This window comes from Panthera leo, chromosome D2 (genome assembly GCF_018350215.1).
Source record: "Panthera leo isolate Ple1 chromosome D2, P.leo_Ple1_pat1.1, whole genome shotgun sequence".
Taxonomy (NCBI): Eukaryota; Metazoa; Chordata; class Mammalia; order Carnivora; family Felidae; genus Panthera; species Panthera leo.
In genome coordinates, this window is record NC_056689.1 from 66258398 (window position 1) to 66273822 (window position 15425).

General features: G+C 38.7%; 1 long non-coding RNA gene across 1 annotated transcript in view; it reads right to left on the bottom strand.

The window, feature by feature from the left end:
- The window catches only part of LOC122202136, a 107791-nt gene that overhangs the window by 79749 nt on the left and 12617 nt on the right, over positions 1-15425 (bottom strand). The gene's annotated exons all lie outside the window — the stretch shown is intronic.

Sequence of the window (15425 nt, forward strand, 5' to 3'; positions counted from 1 at the left end):
GAGAGTAATCTTCATTTCAAATAAAATTTTTAAAGTAAGAGTAACTAATTAATGTAACATAAACACTGCATTGGCAAAAAAAGGTACCAAATTTACCCGAGTTCTGTCAGTGTTTCCATCAACAAGCCACAGACTCAAGAACAAGAGACTTGTGCTTCTTTCTTCTTTCCTCCAGTCCCTACCACCACGTGGGGTGCACTGTGGGCCCCCAATAAAACTACCTGACCAGACAAACTCCGCGATTGGCTGCCCCCATTCTAGAACAGGGCAAAGCCATTATAGCCACCAATGAGAACAAACCATCGTTCTGCCTCCTTGCATTCTGCCCTGGCAGGGGACCAGTTTGCATTTGATATTGTGTCCCACCTTATGATCTGACCACGGTGCAGAAAATTGTTTTGCCCTCATTCTCCACTCACCAACTGGCCCTCCACTGCTGTGCATATGTTTACCTGCTTGACCAGGCTCAACCTACTAACAACCCTAGAAAACATTACCCTCCCATAGGTGGTAGTGTTTTCAAAGTGACAGACATTAAACTGGGGGAAAAAAATAAAAGAACCATTTAAAAGGTCTATGTATTAATGAAAACAATGGGGAACAGATTAGCTCATAAACACTGGTGAGAACATTATTGGGAATGCTGTAGAGGAGTGCAGTCCAGTAGTACATATTAAAATGTAAAATACACCTACCATCTAATGCAGGAAAGTTTAAAAAAAAAAAAAAAAACAGGAACAAAACGCTCTGAAAACAACTAACATTTTAGACATGCAGTAAAGGAATGAATCTGGTCTTTTACATGAATACGTTTAAATAGGGAAATTAGAAAAGAAAAAGTGGCCATTGAGAGTTGAAGTGGATTTCGTGAAGTAAACTGGGATGAGGAAGAGCCTGGAACAACCAATGGCTCCAGAAATTGAGTACTAGATTCAGGGCATTGTGAATGGTCCTCACAACCACATGGAGATGTTCATTCCATAGATTAGAAAATAGGGCTCAGAAGGTTTCTAGTTCTCAACTTTTTTTCTGGCATAAATATGAATACATAATTGAAAATGCATGGATCAGAAGGGGTGAACTCCTGGCAGTGATTTTCCACGGGGGTGGAAGGCATTAAACAAACTGCCCTTACAGCGATTTCATGAGGATTACAAGGATGCAGGGGAACCAAATTTGGAAAAGATCTCCAGGCATTCTGATTAGTACCCCTCTCTTCCTTGTATGAGAACACCTAAATTTTAGCTGCCTTTAACCTTAATCATTCTGTCTGATGCCAGTGTTATTTGTATCACTAGCAGTAAACATAAGAGCCAGAAAATCAATTCATTTTATTTGTGAAAACTCAGCATTTAACTTAATAATGCAGATATTTACCCATCTTCATTAGTACATCCCATAACCATGAGCAAGAAAGAGTAACACAAGTATAATTTCTCACCTTGTCAAGTTCAACAAACACCATATTGATGTGCTAACAGTTTATTTGTTTTTCTAAGTTTATTTTTATTTATTTTGAGAGAGAGATAGAGAGCAAGAAGGGGAGGGACAGAGAGAGGGAGACAGAATCGCAAGCAGGCTCCATACTGCCAGCACAGAGCCCAATGTGGGGCTAGAACTCATGAACTGCAAGATCATGACCTGAGCTGAAGTCGAGAGTTGAATGCTTAACCGACTGAGCCACCCAAGAGCCCCAATGTGCTAACAGTTTCTAATGAAGATATAAAATATCATAAACTATTAGATTCACGAATGCATACTGAAGGGTTCAGAACACATTTATGGGCTCATTTGTTGTATGTTTCTTATCCAGTGCACAATCGAAAGTCTATAATGTAGCATTGATCAATGGGACTCCTGTAGTGAAAGAGAATTGGGTTAAAATGTATATAAGAGTAGGAAAAATAAACAAGTACTTCAATCATTACTAGTGGCTTGGAACTAATAAGGAAATTATATTATTAGCCCAAGGAAAGATTTTATTTCACAATTGCATTATGGAGTTGGAGCTATTCCAGGGGCTATATGCAGAGTTGGCTACTTATTTGTGAGTCTCCCAACTGCCCTTGATTTGAGGGTTGGAAGCCTATGGCTCAATTTAAAGTGCCTTTGTTATTGCCCTTTTTCAAATGTTTATTCGTAAGTTATTTTCCGCCTGCTTGCTAAGAAGGATCTGAAATGGTTGAAAGTACATTTGCTCCTGAGCCAAGGCTGTGTTCTACCAGTGAGCCAAGCAGGGGAAAGCCCAAGTTGGTCTATTCATTCCATCCCAGTGCAGCTATGGGGTTGGGGTGTTGGGGTGGGGTGGGTAGGTAAAGAGCAGGGATGGAAAACTGTTTTTGTTTCAAAACTAAAAGTTCATTACAAGTAATCGCTGAGTCTTTTGCTTATTATCAGTCTTCTCAAATTTACTCTAAAACTGGACACATTCTCAACCAAGAATAGCAACTTTCAAGGCTATTAAAATAAAAATCCCAGGCCCTACCTCCACAAATGAGTCAATGGGCCTGGATGAGGCTTGTGAGTCTAAGGGGAGTCTAGTAGACTGGATCCAGTATAACGGATGATATTTTTGAAACAGTATAATGAATAGTATAATGTATATTTTTGAGAAATGGTATATGAACAATATTCCCAATTGATTAATTCTTTCCATAATGTGTTGGTCAATCAGTTTCACTCATTCCTTTTTTTCCGCTGACATCTACTGCCACCCCACACCCAATTTTAATCACCTCCTGCTGACCCCATTGGTGAAGGAGGGATTCTCACACTATAGTTTAGAGGATGGCCAAATATACAACACCTGACAATGGACAGACACGATCAATAGCAATTTATCCATCACACGTAGTCACAGCCCAGAGAAAGAGGTCACCGCATGCCAGCCAGGGACATGGGGAAACAGAGTAAACAACCAGAGTACGTTCAGGAGGCTGGGGTAATACCAAGAGATAATACCAAGAGGGTGGGGTGATTCCTGGTTCCTGAAGGATGTTGTAATTGATTTGCTTATATAATTCTGCAGACTGTCAAGGAACTAGAAAAAGCTATGCAGACCAGTTGTGCCTGGTCCCATGATAAGGGGGTTGTTTTGTTAGGGGACCTTATTTGCAGGAGCAAAGTGGGGAGGCAACCTGAAATGGGCCCACTCAAGACCCTCCCAGTTCTACCATATGTCAAGGCAGCACAAATTATCTATCCATAATTTTAGGCCTTACTCCACACTCACCTTCCTAAAATCTGACCTTAGTCAAGTGTGCAAATTAAAGTGGCTCCTTTTACCAAGGTTATCCTATGTACTAGTCAGGGTTCTCCAGAGAAGTAGACCAATTGGATATACATATTAATATACAGAAGGAGATTATGGAGGCTTCCAAGTCCCAATACCTGCAGGTTAAGTCAGCATGATGGAGAGCCAGGAGAACCAATGGTGTACCTCTATTCTGAAGGCTAGCAGACTTGACACCCAGGAAGGGCCAATGTTTCAGTTCATGTCAGAAGGCAGGAAAAAGCTGATGTCCCAGTTCAAAGGCATTCAGGCAGGTGGATTTCCTTCTTACTCAGCCTTTTGTTCTGTCTAGGCCTGTAACTGATTGGATGAGATCTGCCCACATTAGGAAGAATAATCTGCTTTACTCAGTTTACTGGCTCAAATGTTAATCTCCTCCAGAAACACCCTTTCAGGAACATCCAGAATAATATTTGTCCAAGTGTCTGAGAACCCCATGGCCCAGCCAAGTTGACACATAATATTAATCATCACATTCTTTAAATCTAAAACATCCGTTTCTGGTATTCCAAGAAATCATCTGATAGAATAGAAGACAATGCAGACTCAGAGAATACAAAGAGATGATAATCTCATTAATTATCACATTTATCTGAACATTGATAATACAACCCATTTTTTAACAGCTGAGAAAACTGAAGTTCTGAAAGTTCAAGTGACTGAGCCAAGATCACACAGTTATGAGCAAAAGGGGGAGGGAGAACCAGAGCAGTAGGAGAGGCCAGAAGAGCAAAAAGAGGGAGGGGAGTTTCCTGTGAAGTAGGAGCTTGTCAATTGCTGCTAAATGCTCTATTTATGGATTATAATGGGTCATTGTTCCTTGAGGGAACAATGTATGTCAACAAGCTGAGTCTGCTATCAAACATGGCCTAGAAAAAATAAAGAAGCAAAGAAGTTTGGTTTTATCACCAAAGTCATAGTAAAATATATGACAATCCAAAGTAATAGGTCAGAAGCTTTAGCATGTATCAGAATTAAATGTGCTAATTGAACGTTAAATGTGTAAAACACAAATTGTTGGGCCTAACCCCTGAGTTCTTGATTTAGTAGATATGGATGGCACTGATATTAACCTTCAAACAAGTTCCCAGGTGATGTTAATGCTACCGGTCCATGGTCCTTATAAATCTTTGCTTTAAAGAGGCAAAGAAAGAATACGAAGGCTTAGCCTCAAATCTACACAGTCAGGGTATGTGAGAGAGCCCAGTCTAAGGGTGTATGTGCACAATTAACCTCCAGGAAAGTAAATTATTATCTTTCTAAAGCAAAGAACAAGGTGAGGTCATGTTAGTCAAAGGTCGGTACCAAATAGGAGGACTTGATAACTAACTGTCCCCAACCCCACCTACAAACCTTCCTTTTTGAAGGGAGATAGTGGACAGGGTTAGCATGAGTTTCTCAAGTCACATAATTCAAGTCCATCTCATTCTGATTTACACACCTCAATTTCTCTCCAACACACTGTTTCCCTGCCTCCTTGGAAACAATTTGCAAATGTACCCTGTGAGGTCTCCCCTGGACTAGAGCTCTTTTAGGTGCAGATAGATGGAAAGACTTGGGGAACTTAATCCAGGGACTATAACCATTAAAAATGAGTAGTGTTAAGCCATCAGGATGAAAGAAAATCATATTTCATACATTTCAAATGTAATCTATATGTAAATTTAGCCAGCCTGCATTTAAAATGAATAATTTGTGAATATTTATGTTTACACCATTAATCTGTGAGAGATGCATGCTTTTAATTAATGCTTTAGGAGAGGCATTCTTTTATTTTATAAAACTAGGTATTGTCTGAGGAGATACAGACAAAAAGACCCACCTCCTGTTTAAAAGTAAACAAAATCACTAAACTGCATCTCAGCTATTAAGGAAAAGGGTGAGGTTGATCTGAAAGCTGCTTATTTTCAGTAATTCATATTCAAACGGTATTTGGGAATCTTAAGAAATATCTTCCAAATGCACAATTTTCTAATACTAAGTACTCAATCAACATAGAATATAAAAGATAAATCACAACTGAAATGCATGTTACAGGAACCAAATAATAGACACTTTCATTCTGTTTCATCAGGGTCTAGCACATTGATGATGGTGTGATGTATTTCCTCATAGGGCTTCTTAGGCTATTTCCTTAAAGGAGAATTCACGTAGAAGAGCAGTTAGGGTAACACTAGATGCTAAAGAACCCCCACAGTTCTGTGACTTAACACATTTGAAGTTTACTTCCTGTTCATGTAATAGAACAGTTTTTTCATGCATTTCATGAAATCCTAAATTCCCTCTATCCTATGGCCATGCCATCCTCTAGAGCCTAATATGGTCCACTCCCAGGGGACTAAGGGGGACTCAATGTGTGTAAGGGGCAGGACCACTTCTAAATTCTTTGTCTCCACCCACATTCCATTATCCAAAACCAGTCACATGTGCATCTGACCAGAAATGTGATCACAAGACAGAGAACCAATTTCAAGCTTAGAAGCCATACTTTGAAAGGGGAGTACACTCTTTGGTAGATAAATAGTTATCTCTGACATAAAAAGAATTGTAATACATCATCCAATGTAGTGTTCCCAGGCCTGGCTGGGGATAAGCACTACCAGACTCTGGAAAGTTTGCTTAAAAAAGAAAATAGAGATTCCCTGGGCTCTGGGTCCAGAGATTCTGATACTAAATTCTACATTAAGGTCCAAGGATAAATGTTTTTAAGGTGCTTGCCAGGTGACACTGATGCTGCCTGACCAGAACCGTGGGGCTCCATGCCATTTGTCATCTCCAGACAGATACTCAGCACCCAAACCCACATACAAATGCTTATCCATCCACATAATGTGATGTGCATAAGAATTTTGGATCAGAATCCAGGAACTTATATTTTAATATTAGTCATCATTATTAATAATGTTAGTTAACATTTGTTAAATGTTTACCATAGTGAGTGTTAGTAGAGCTTAAAATACAAATAGACTTAGTTAACCTTCATACAATCCTACTAAGTTGGTACCATTAATCTTATTTCACAGAGGAAGAAACTGAAGCACAGAAGGGTTAAACAAATTGCCTACATTTACAATAATAAATTCACGAGCTGAGATTCAACCACAAGCTGAGCCTGCGTCCTCCCCTAGACTATACTCAGGGGAATCTGACACAAAAGAAGATATAGGGATGGACCACTGAGTTACAGGAGAGATAGGCAGAGACCTCTGCTGAAAATGACCCCGAGCCACTTGAGAAACTGACAGTAAATAAGTGCTTCTTACTGTTGCTCTCAAGTTGGAATACCCAGCACAGGTGTTTCCTCTGAGTTCCATGGACATGGACCACCTATGCTGGATATACCACACACCCACACAAATGGACTCACAATTTGTCCCTGACACTTGCTCCTCCCCTTGTGCTCCCATTGGAAGGAACAGTGGCACTTTCTACTCATTTATGCAAGCCCAAAATCTGGGAATCCTGTTTCACATCTTCATCACACTCCAATTAATGATGAGTCCTCTAGACATTGCCCACCTAATACCTCTCAAACTCTCTACTCTCCACCTCCCTGTCACACCCCAGTGAGCAGTGCTTCCAGCATCTCCTCAGAGCTGTTGTGATAGCCCCTGCAACTCATGCCTCATGCTGCAGTGAGGGTGCTCTTTCCCAAACTGATGCATGAAACCCAGGATCCTCAGCATTTCCAAGATAGCCCTGCAGGTGCCGGCTCTTCCTGCCTCCTGGGCTTAGCTCAGACCACTCTGCCCCCGTACCCACGCTCCAGCCACAGGTCCTTCTTTTAGTCCTTGCCGTGCTACTTGGCCTCACTCATTCATATATCCTGCAATGCTCTACTTAGCCTGCCTTGAAAAAGTTATTTGATCAGTCTAAGCTTCAGGTCCTTTATGTATAAAATGGGAATAAAAGATATCAACTAATTGTTAAAAGATGGAATAAATTATCTGTATTAGTGCCTATTACACTTTACATGTGTAATGTACACATTACACATATAAGTGTTCAAAAAATTTTATTCCCTGAATATAACCCAGCATTTTAATTTCTCCTATTAAGCATCATATCAAAATGATGGATCCATTCCTATCACTTTTCTAGTTATTTTTTTCAAAAAATCTAAAATGTAAAAGAACCTCTGAAAGAATCATCTCACTTTATAAATTACCAAAAATCATAATATATCTATTTCACTGTGAACTAGTTTTTAATTACTGTTTAGCTAGCAATGTCCCTTAATGATAGCATCTTACAGGTATTGGACTGTTATAATTGTCCAAATTGCTGTTTTCTATAAACCATTTAATAAATGAGTAAAAATAAATAACAAAATTTATACATGTTCATAAAATAAATACACAAAATAAAGAATCCAAATAAATATTAATTAGTACCTAATTTGTGGGAGCAGCACAAGATGTAGAGTAACTTGACCAAGAAATGAATCTATATGTACTTGATAAGGGGGAAGCATAGTGTGTCTGATATATACAAGATGAGTGTCTCCCTAATAAAAATATTATTAAGGAAACTGATTTGTTGAAAGAGCAAAGGTTTATTGCATGAAAGAACATTAAGAGCAGATTATCTGCCCAGCACTGTAAGAAGAAAAGATACAGCTAACTCATCACCTGGGTAAGAAAAATTCAGAAGTAGACTGAAATTCCGGAGAAAAAACTTTAACGCTATTTTCAAAGCAACAATGTTATTTAAGTGTCAAATCATTCAAAACTTCCATTTGTGTGTCCTCTTGAAAATATTTTAAAAATAAAAAACTACCTGATATTGAAGACTGGACACTCTGGGTATACAATGGCTTGCTTAGCAAAAGTTTTAACAAATTTTTATATTGACAGGATGCCTGGGTGGCTCAGTGGGTTAAGCGTCCAACTATTGACTCTGGGTCAGGCTCTGCACTTTCAGTGCAGAGCCTGCTTGGGATTCTGTCTCTCCCTCTTTCTCTTTCTCTTTCTCCCTCTCCCATTTGCATGTGCCGTGGTGTCTCTCTCTATCTCAAAATAAATTCTAGAAAAAAAAGAAAAGAAAAAAAATTTCATATTAACTAGTTGAACTCAACATTTGACAGTGTTCTCTAATTCCCTTGTGCAAGTCCCTATAATTCTTAGTTATGCTCACTGTGAAAAGATGGGACAGGAAGCATTAGTTTTTAGCAGTAGTTATGATACTCAGAGGAGTGAATATGAGGTACCAGGTATGAGTGCCTGTGCAGCTCTGGGACTGAGCACCTGGGCTTGGGACTCAGGCAGCCTCAGTCAATCTCACTACTGCCCCTTACTGACTGGAGGTTTTGGGGGGAAGTTACTTCAACTTTCTAAGTCTCAGTTTCCTCATCCCTCATGTGGAAGCAATACCTGGATAACAACATGATGAGATAATTAAATAAGGTGGAGAAGAGGATCCAGGATTCAAACTCGAGAAGCCTGACTCCAGAGCCTTTGCTTTCAATCAACATTTTTAACATTTGACCAAAATTGGCCAACCAAGATGAATGACAACATTTAACCCCAATATGTCCTATTCAAACCTTGGAACTGCTAGTGAGGCTCAGCAGGAAGCCAGGTGGGACAGTGCGGGAGGGGTGGGGTGTGAAGCATCAGCCAGGAATCCATTTCCTGAAAGGACCGGCAAAGCCCAAACAGGGCATCAAACCTGCACGTTGCTATATCCCATGTCCACCTCCATTTCTACTTTCGTTGATTGCTACATCCATCACCAGCGAAGGGGAGCCTCTCAAACTAGCACTGGTATAGAAAGTCCTGGGAACTCAACTCCAACAGAGTGATCCTGATCCCTGTGATGGGGCCAGTTTTTGTCTCTCACAGTTTTGGGGGCAAATCAGGAGTTTACAAGTTGACCTTTTTTACCCACATCAAATGCTAAAATGTTTGCATCTACAAGTTTTGGTCCAAGAAAGGAAAATCTTAATTTAGATACGCTGGAGGAGATTACTAATTTCAAAGGCCCTCTGATAAAAAAGCAGCAAAGTGTTTATTTTAAAATGCTTAAGTACTCTCTAGGATATCGAAAACTGGAAAATCTGACTTCTTATCCCAAGCTTTTATGATGTTTATTCAACAATCATTAGTTAAGCACCTACTGTGCGCCAAACTCTGGAGGAATTACAATCCGATCAAACTCTGTCATGAGGAAGCCTGAGGGCCAGGGCCCAGAGAATAGAGAGGGAGGGTAGGAGTGTTTGCTCTTACCTGGAGCGGAGTAAGAAACGGTCATGAAACCAGCTTACCCACAGAGGCAGTGATTGACTTGAAACTAGAAACAGTATGTGCTCCCCAGCCAAGTGGAAAAGAATGGCCCTTCAAGCTGAGTCAAGTACAAAGGCATGAAGCAGTCACACATGTGTATGATTCCTCTAATCCTCTGTGTTCAGTCTTGGATGGGGCTGTATAGCAGTTTTCATGTCAGATAGACAGGCTTCCCCATTTACCAGCTATGTGTGCAGGAATCAGTAAATTCACCCCTTTGAAGTCTTGATCTTCTTTTAATATCATAAAAGGACCTCACAGCCCACCCTAACCCTCCTCCACTGTTTTTTCTGTCACTTCTAATGTATTATCTACTTTACTTATTTGTTTACTCATCTGGTTTCATCTGCCAGAGGTCAACTCTAGGAGGGCAGAAGTCTGTGATTCTTGTTCTCTGTTGTATCACTATCACCTGGAACAATTGCTTTTTGTTGAAAGAGTGATTGAATAAATGAATGAAGTGTAAAGTGGGAAGAATAATACTAACTATTTCATGATTTGGTATGAAAGATACACAATGTGCAAAGCACTGAGGACAATAGCAAGCACATATGTGCTGAATAAAATTAGTTACTATTAGATAGATCAGTGTGGTAAGTGTTCACAGTATGAAGTGGTAAGAGGTGAGGCTAGGGAGGCACAAACACCAAGAACATGGGGTTCTCAAGGGTCATGCTAAGGAGTCTGTATTAAGTCCTAAGTTTTAAGTAAACATGGAACAGTAAGATTGGTATTGAATGAATATCAAGCCAGCAGCAGTGAGGAGGATGGTTCAAGAGAGTGCAAGTCATTTAACTCCTGAGACACAGCTTTCATCTTGAAGATCGGTAGAGAGAATAAAACGTTCCCAGTATGCTCACAAAGAGAAAACTGTGTGTGTGTGTGTGTGTGTGTGTGTGTGTGTGTGTGTGTGTACGCATTAATAATGAAATGATGTAAGAATAAGTCATGACATGGTCATCACATGCAGAGGCACATCAGACTTGGTGTAGTCGGGCTTGCCAGAATATTTTTCACAAACAAGCAGTTTGAATCCTGAGGAAAATATTCTAGTACAAATTATCCACCTTGTTTTGGAGAAATTTTCCTTCCAAAACCTAATTTTCATTTGCCCATCACACCCATGAATCAAACATGCCGTGGGGTGGTGGGGGGAAAAGATACGGCTGCAGACACATGGGCATTTTTCCTAAAATATAAGCAGTATTTTAAAATGAGAGGAAAAACAACTACCCTGAGAGATCACTGGCAGTGGGTGTAAAAGCCGTCTTGTCATCCTGCAGAACTGAGCTGCAGTATTGAAAGGCTCCGTGATGGAAGGGGACTCACCCCAGTGAGAGAGCCAGGATCCAGATGACCCAAGTGTTAAAAAACTCAGCAGTCAAGATAACATAGATAAATAACATTTTATTTCAAGATAAAGAACATTTTATTTCAATATTTTAAAAAATCAAAATAATGCAGAAAAAATCTGTGGTAAGCCAAATATCAAAATTTTACATTTTTTTAAATGTTTATTTTTGAGAGAGAGAGCGTGAAAGGAGAGGGGAAGAGAGAGAGGAAGACACAGAATCTGAAGCAGGCTCCAGACTCAGAGCCTGATGCAGGGCTCGAATCCATGAATGGTGAGATCATGGACTGAGCCGAAGCTGGACACTTAACCGACTGAGCCACCCAGGCACCCCGCAAATATCAAAATTTTAAATAAAGATCAGTGTTACGCAGAATCATATTGGAGACTGAGGCAAAAGGAAAATATGCACCTTTATATACATGTTTTTATGTAATTTTTAGTGGTTACTTTTTGCAGAAAAGTAGTTGAAAAAATATTTACAAATGGAAAAAAAAGGCATATAGAATTAACTTCATTAAAATACATTTTATTCATTTAATTTTTTAATCAGGTAATTTATATAATTAAATTCGTTAAAGTTTTTTAAGATCATTACTCGGTCAAGAGAAATTGTCAAACATGGCAATTCTCTCAATGAAACATGACATAAGCAATGAAGTAGATTTTGAAAATATTGATGAATTTACTTGCATTAAAGCCAAGAAAGAAGAAAGTAAAAGTATAATATATTCTGTTATTAACATAAATAAAGTATTTAAATTTAAAATCATTAAAATCATAATGTTTTTACATGTTAGCATCTGGTTTGATATTTTTAAAGCATTTTGAGGGCCAAATTAAACATACCTTTTTTCTGGCCAGAGAGCGCTATTTATTCTTAAATCTGTCGTCTCTGATCTATTTGTTTCTAAAGATGCAATGATTTTTATTGCTATTTATCTTCTCAATTAAAACATGAGTAAGTCTAGGGGCACCTGGGTGGCTCAGTCAGTTGCGCATCTGACTTTGGCTCAGGTAATGATCTCACAGCTCATGAGTTCAAGCCTCGCCTTGGGCTCTGTGCTGATAGCACGGAGTCTTGAGACTGCTTCAGATTCTGTGTCTCTCTCTCTCTCTCTGCCCCTCCACAACTCGCGGTCTGTCTCTCTCTCTCTCAAAAAAAAAAAAATAAAATGTTTAAAAAAAAAAAATAAGTCTCTTGAGTATAGTAGCACACCATAACCTATCACAGAGAGAAATGCTTAGAAAACTCTTCATTAATTTCTGATTACCAGACTACTTTGTAATCATGCCCTTTGTCCTAGCACACACAATTTGATCTACACTCATATCTAAGAAGAGATTTAAAAAGACATTCCATGTCTATAGTCAATAGTATTGTAATAGTGTTGTATGGTGACTGATGGTAGCCACACTTCTGGTGAGCATAGCACAAGGTATGGGCTTGTTGGGGCACCTGGCTGGCTTGGTTGGTGGAGTATGTGACTCTTGATCTCAGTTTATAAATTCAAGCCTAAATTGGGTGTAGAGATTACTTAAAATAAAATCTGAGGAAAAAAAAAAGACATTCTATGTCAAGTCATTCTAACCAAGATGGTGTCCTTAATCTTGAGCCACACTCATCCCACAGAAAATGACAAACACATTTTCACAAAGGCAAGGCTCTACCTTATTAGTCCAAGCAGTGCTCCAAGAGTTACTCAGATGGTATCAATCTGCAAGTTAGAAAGAACAGTTCACAGTTCTCTAGCAGGGGGGTAAAGATAAGAGATGATCATAAGCCCATTTCTTCTAGGAATCCCATCTCTATTTTGGAATAGTTGAGAATAGTTTAGTTAGAAAACTTATGGAATAGTTTTAGAATTACTGTTCTGTTTCCAACCTTGTTTGTTGAGCCTCAAAGTCAGACTTTTCTTTGTCCCATGCTATAATTCAGGACCTGAGTTTGACCCTGTGGAGGCTTGCCCAATGTTGTTAATTTCTCTTATTTTTATTGTCATCTTTGAAGTATGAAGGACATCAATAACAATCTCATTTCACTGGTACAGATTCAGTGTCACATAGAGGTAAAGAGCACAGATTCTGAAGTCAAATATAAATGTGGGTCTCAGACATGCTGAAACCTAGAGAAAGTTACTTAACTTAGCTGAAACTTAGTTTCCACTCCTATAAATATTGGATGCAATAATAACTCATATTTCATAGGTTCTTCTGAGAATTCTCAGAAGATGAGATCACACCTGTAAAATAGTGAGGTAGTAAAAATCCTACCAACAAAGAGATATCTCTCCATATTGATACAGAAATAAAGAAACCTGATGTATTTAGAGTGCATGTATATATGTGGCCCACAAGAGACCACAAAGTCAGAATAAAATTTCACACAATTTAAACAGCAAAGCAGGTCCAAAGTTCACTTGGGATTTGAGATAGCTATTTGTTTAGTTAATTGACCTCCTCTGTAAGAATAATAAAGCTTCTCTTATCTCTTGGTAAAAATACAAATGGTTACACCTCAAAATAGACTCCCAGAGGTGTATTCTCACTTTATAAGGGGGAATGAGGTTCATGACCTTGAACACAACTCTGCATTGCAAAACTGAAGATGGGGCTTTTCTAGTCCCTGGAGACATTATCCTACATTGCAAAGGTTAGAGAAAGGACTCAGCCCAGGCCCACAATGGCTCCTGAAAAGACATTCTACGAAGGGGAAGGGAGGAAAATGGTCTCTTTCCCCTTTACCCATCTTTGTCACCCTTGCAAAAGTCCCCTTCCCTTACATCATAAATATAAGAAATTATTTAGGAGGTATGAAAACAGTCAGTAAACTCTAAAATATGTTTATATTTTTAAATATTTGTATTTGACTATTTTATTCTGCCATCCATTTTGTTTTTCCGCCAAGGTTGCAGGATCACATAAAGAAAATTTCCCAGTAAGATCTACTTTCCTCTGGGACTATTACCGCCACCCTGCCTCCCACAATGTCCACCGAGAAAATGAGTCTAGGCAAAATCACATCTATGGAGAGACACATCGAAGCAAATAATCCCACGACATTGCACTAAACTCTATAGACAGCTAAGACCTATTTTTTAAAAAAGTCCTATGTGTAAATAAATGTTATATCTGTGTGTATGTGTATGGTACTAAATATATGTAACATATATATGGTTATATATATTGGTATGTACATTATAGGATTGTGTCTAATTTTAAAAAAGATGTAGCTGACTTAATTTCCATATAAACTTTCCACATCTACTGCAGGTGTTTAAAAAAATGGAGGATTTATTGGTCTAATAAACTAAGCACTTCATAAAATTTTTTATGTATGTTTTTGAACATTTGGAAACAGGGAAGAGGGGAAGAGAGAGTGTCACAATGGTACACATTTTTCACCTGGAGGGGGGACAGTGGTATCTAAAGAAAGAAGAGAAAGAGATTCTGAGTGAGAGGGAGAGAAATAAAACCTCAGATTCTTAATTCCTGGAAGGCAGAGTTTTGCCTAATCCATGAGGCCACTTTGGGTGGACTTAAAAAATTCTCCTTTTCTCCAGAATGCAGCTCCCGCTTACTTTTGAGATGGGTGCCACATAACAGGTGTCATCCTGCTGAGAGGGTTTTATGGAAGGTTAGGCAGTCTGAGTGTCCATCTGACTCTTCCTTAACCCTCCTCCCACAATCAAAAATTCTGTCTCTAGAGAACTCTCCATGGTTTTGAGAATTTGAAGTCTGCAATTCATGAAGATTCACTCAGGTTAATAGATCAACTCTCAGACAAGACAAAAGGTAAATCTCCAAATATAACAGTTCTCAGTACTGCACCTAGCTGTGTAACTGGAACACAGTAGGTACTCATCAAGAATATGCCAGAAAAAAAAATTGCTGAATTATTAACTGACTGAATTGCTTTTAAGAACTGGAATATCCCAAATAGGCAACTAAATGGGCTATTTTTTTGGCACTTAAAAGAAGCACAAAGCCAATAGTGAAGCTTTTCTAGGTCAATATCTTTCTCCTCTAGGAGATATTCTTGAGGAACAAAGTAAGACAGAGATAGGAAACATGAGCCCTTGTATATATTAGCCATATTTGATGATACCCCTTCTGGTCAAAAGAAATATAAAGAAAAAAATTCCTGAATACCTCCATTCCTCCAGATACTTCCATAAATGCAGCTCCTTAAGGGTTTTTTTTTTTTTAATGGGTAGCTGTAATGGCTACAATTCATTGCATTCTCACTGTTCATTAAATATGTGGCTTGTCTTATTTGATTTTCTAAACTCCTTGATGAGGTTGATATTACCATTATCTCTATTGTATGATGGAGAGAAAACAAGTGTCAAGGGGTTAAATAACTCAGCTCAAATCATTTAATTAACAAGTTGGGAAAACAGAATTTCACCTCAGATCATATGACTCAGAATCCATGTGCCTAACCATTATAATATGTAGATACTAACTTTTATTGTTAGCAACCTGAGCTGCTTGG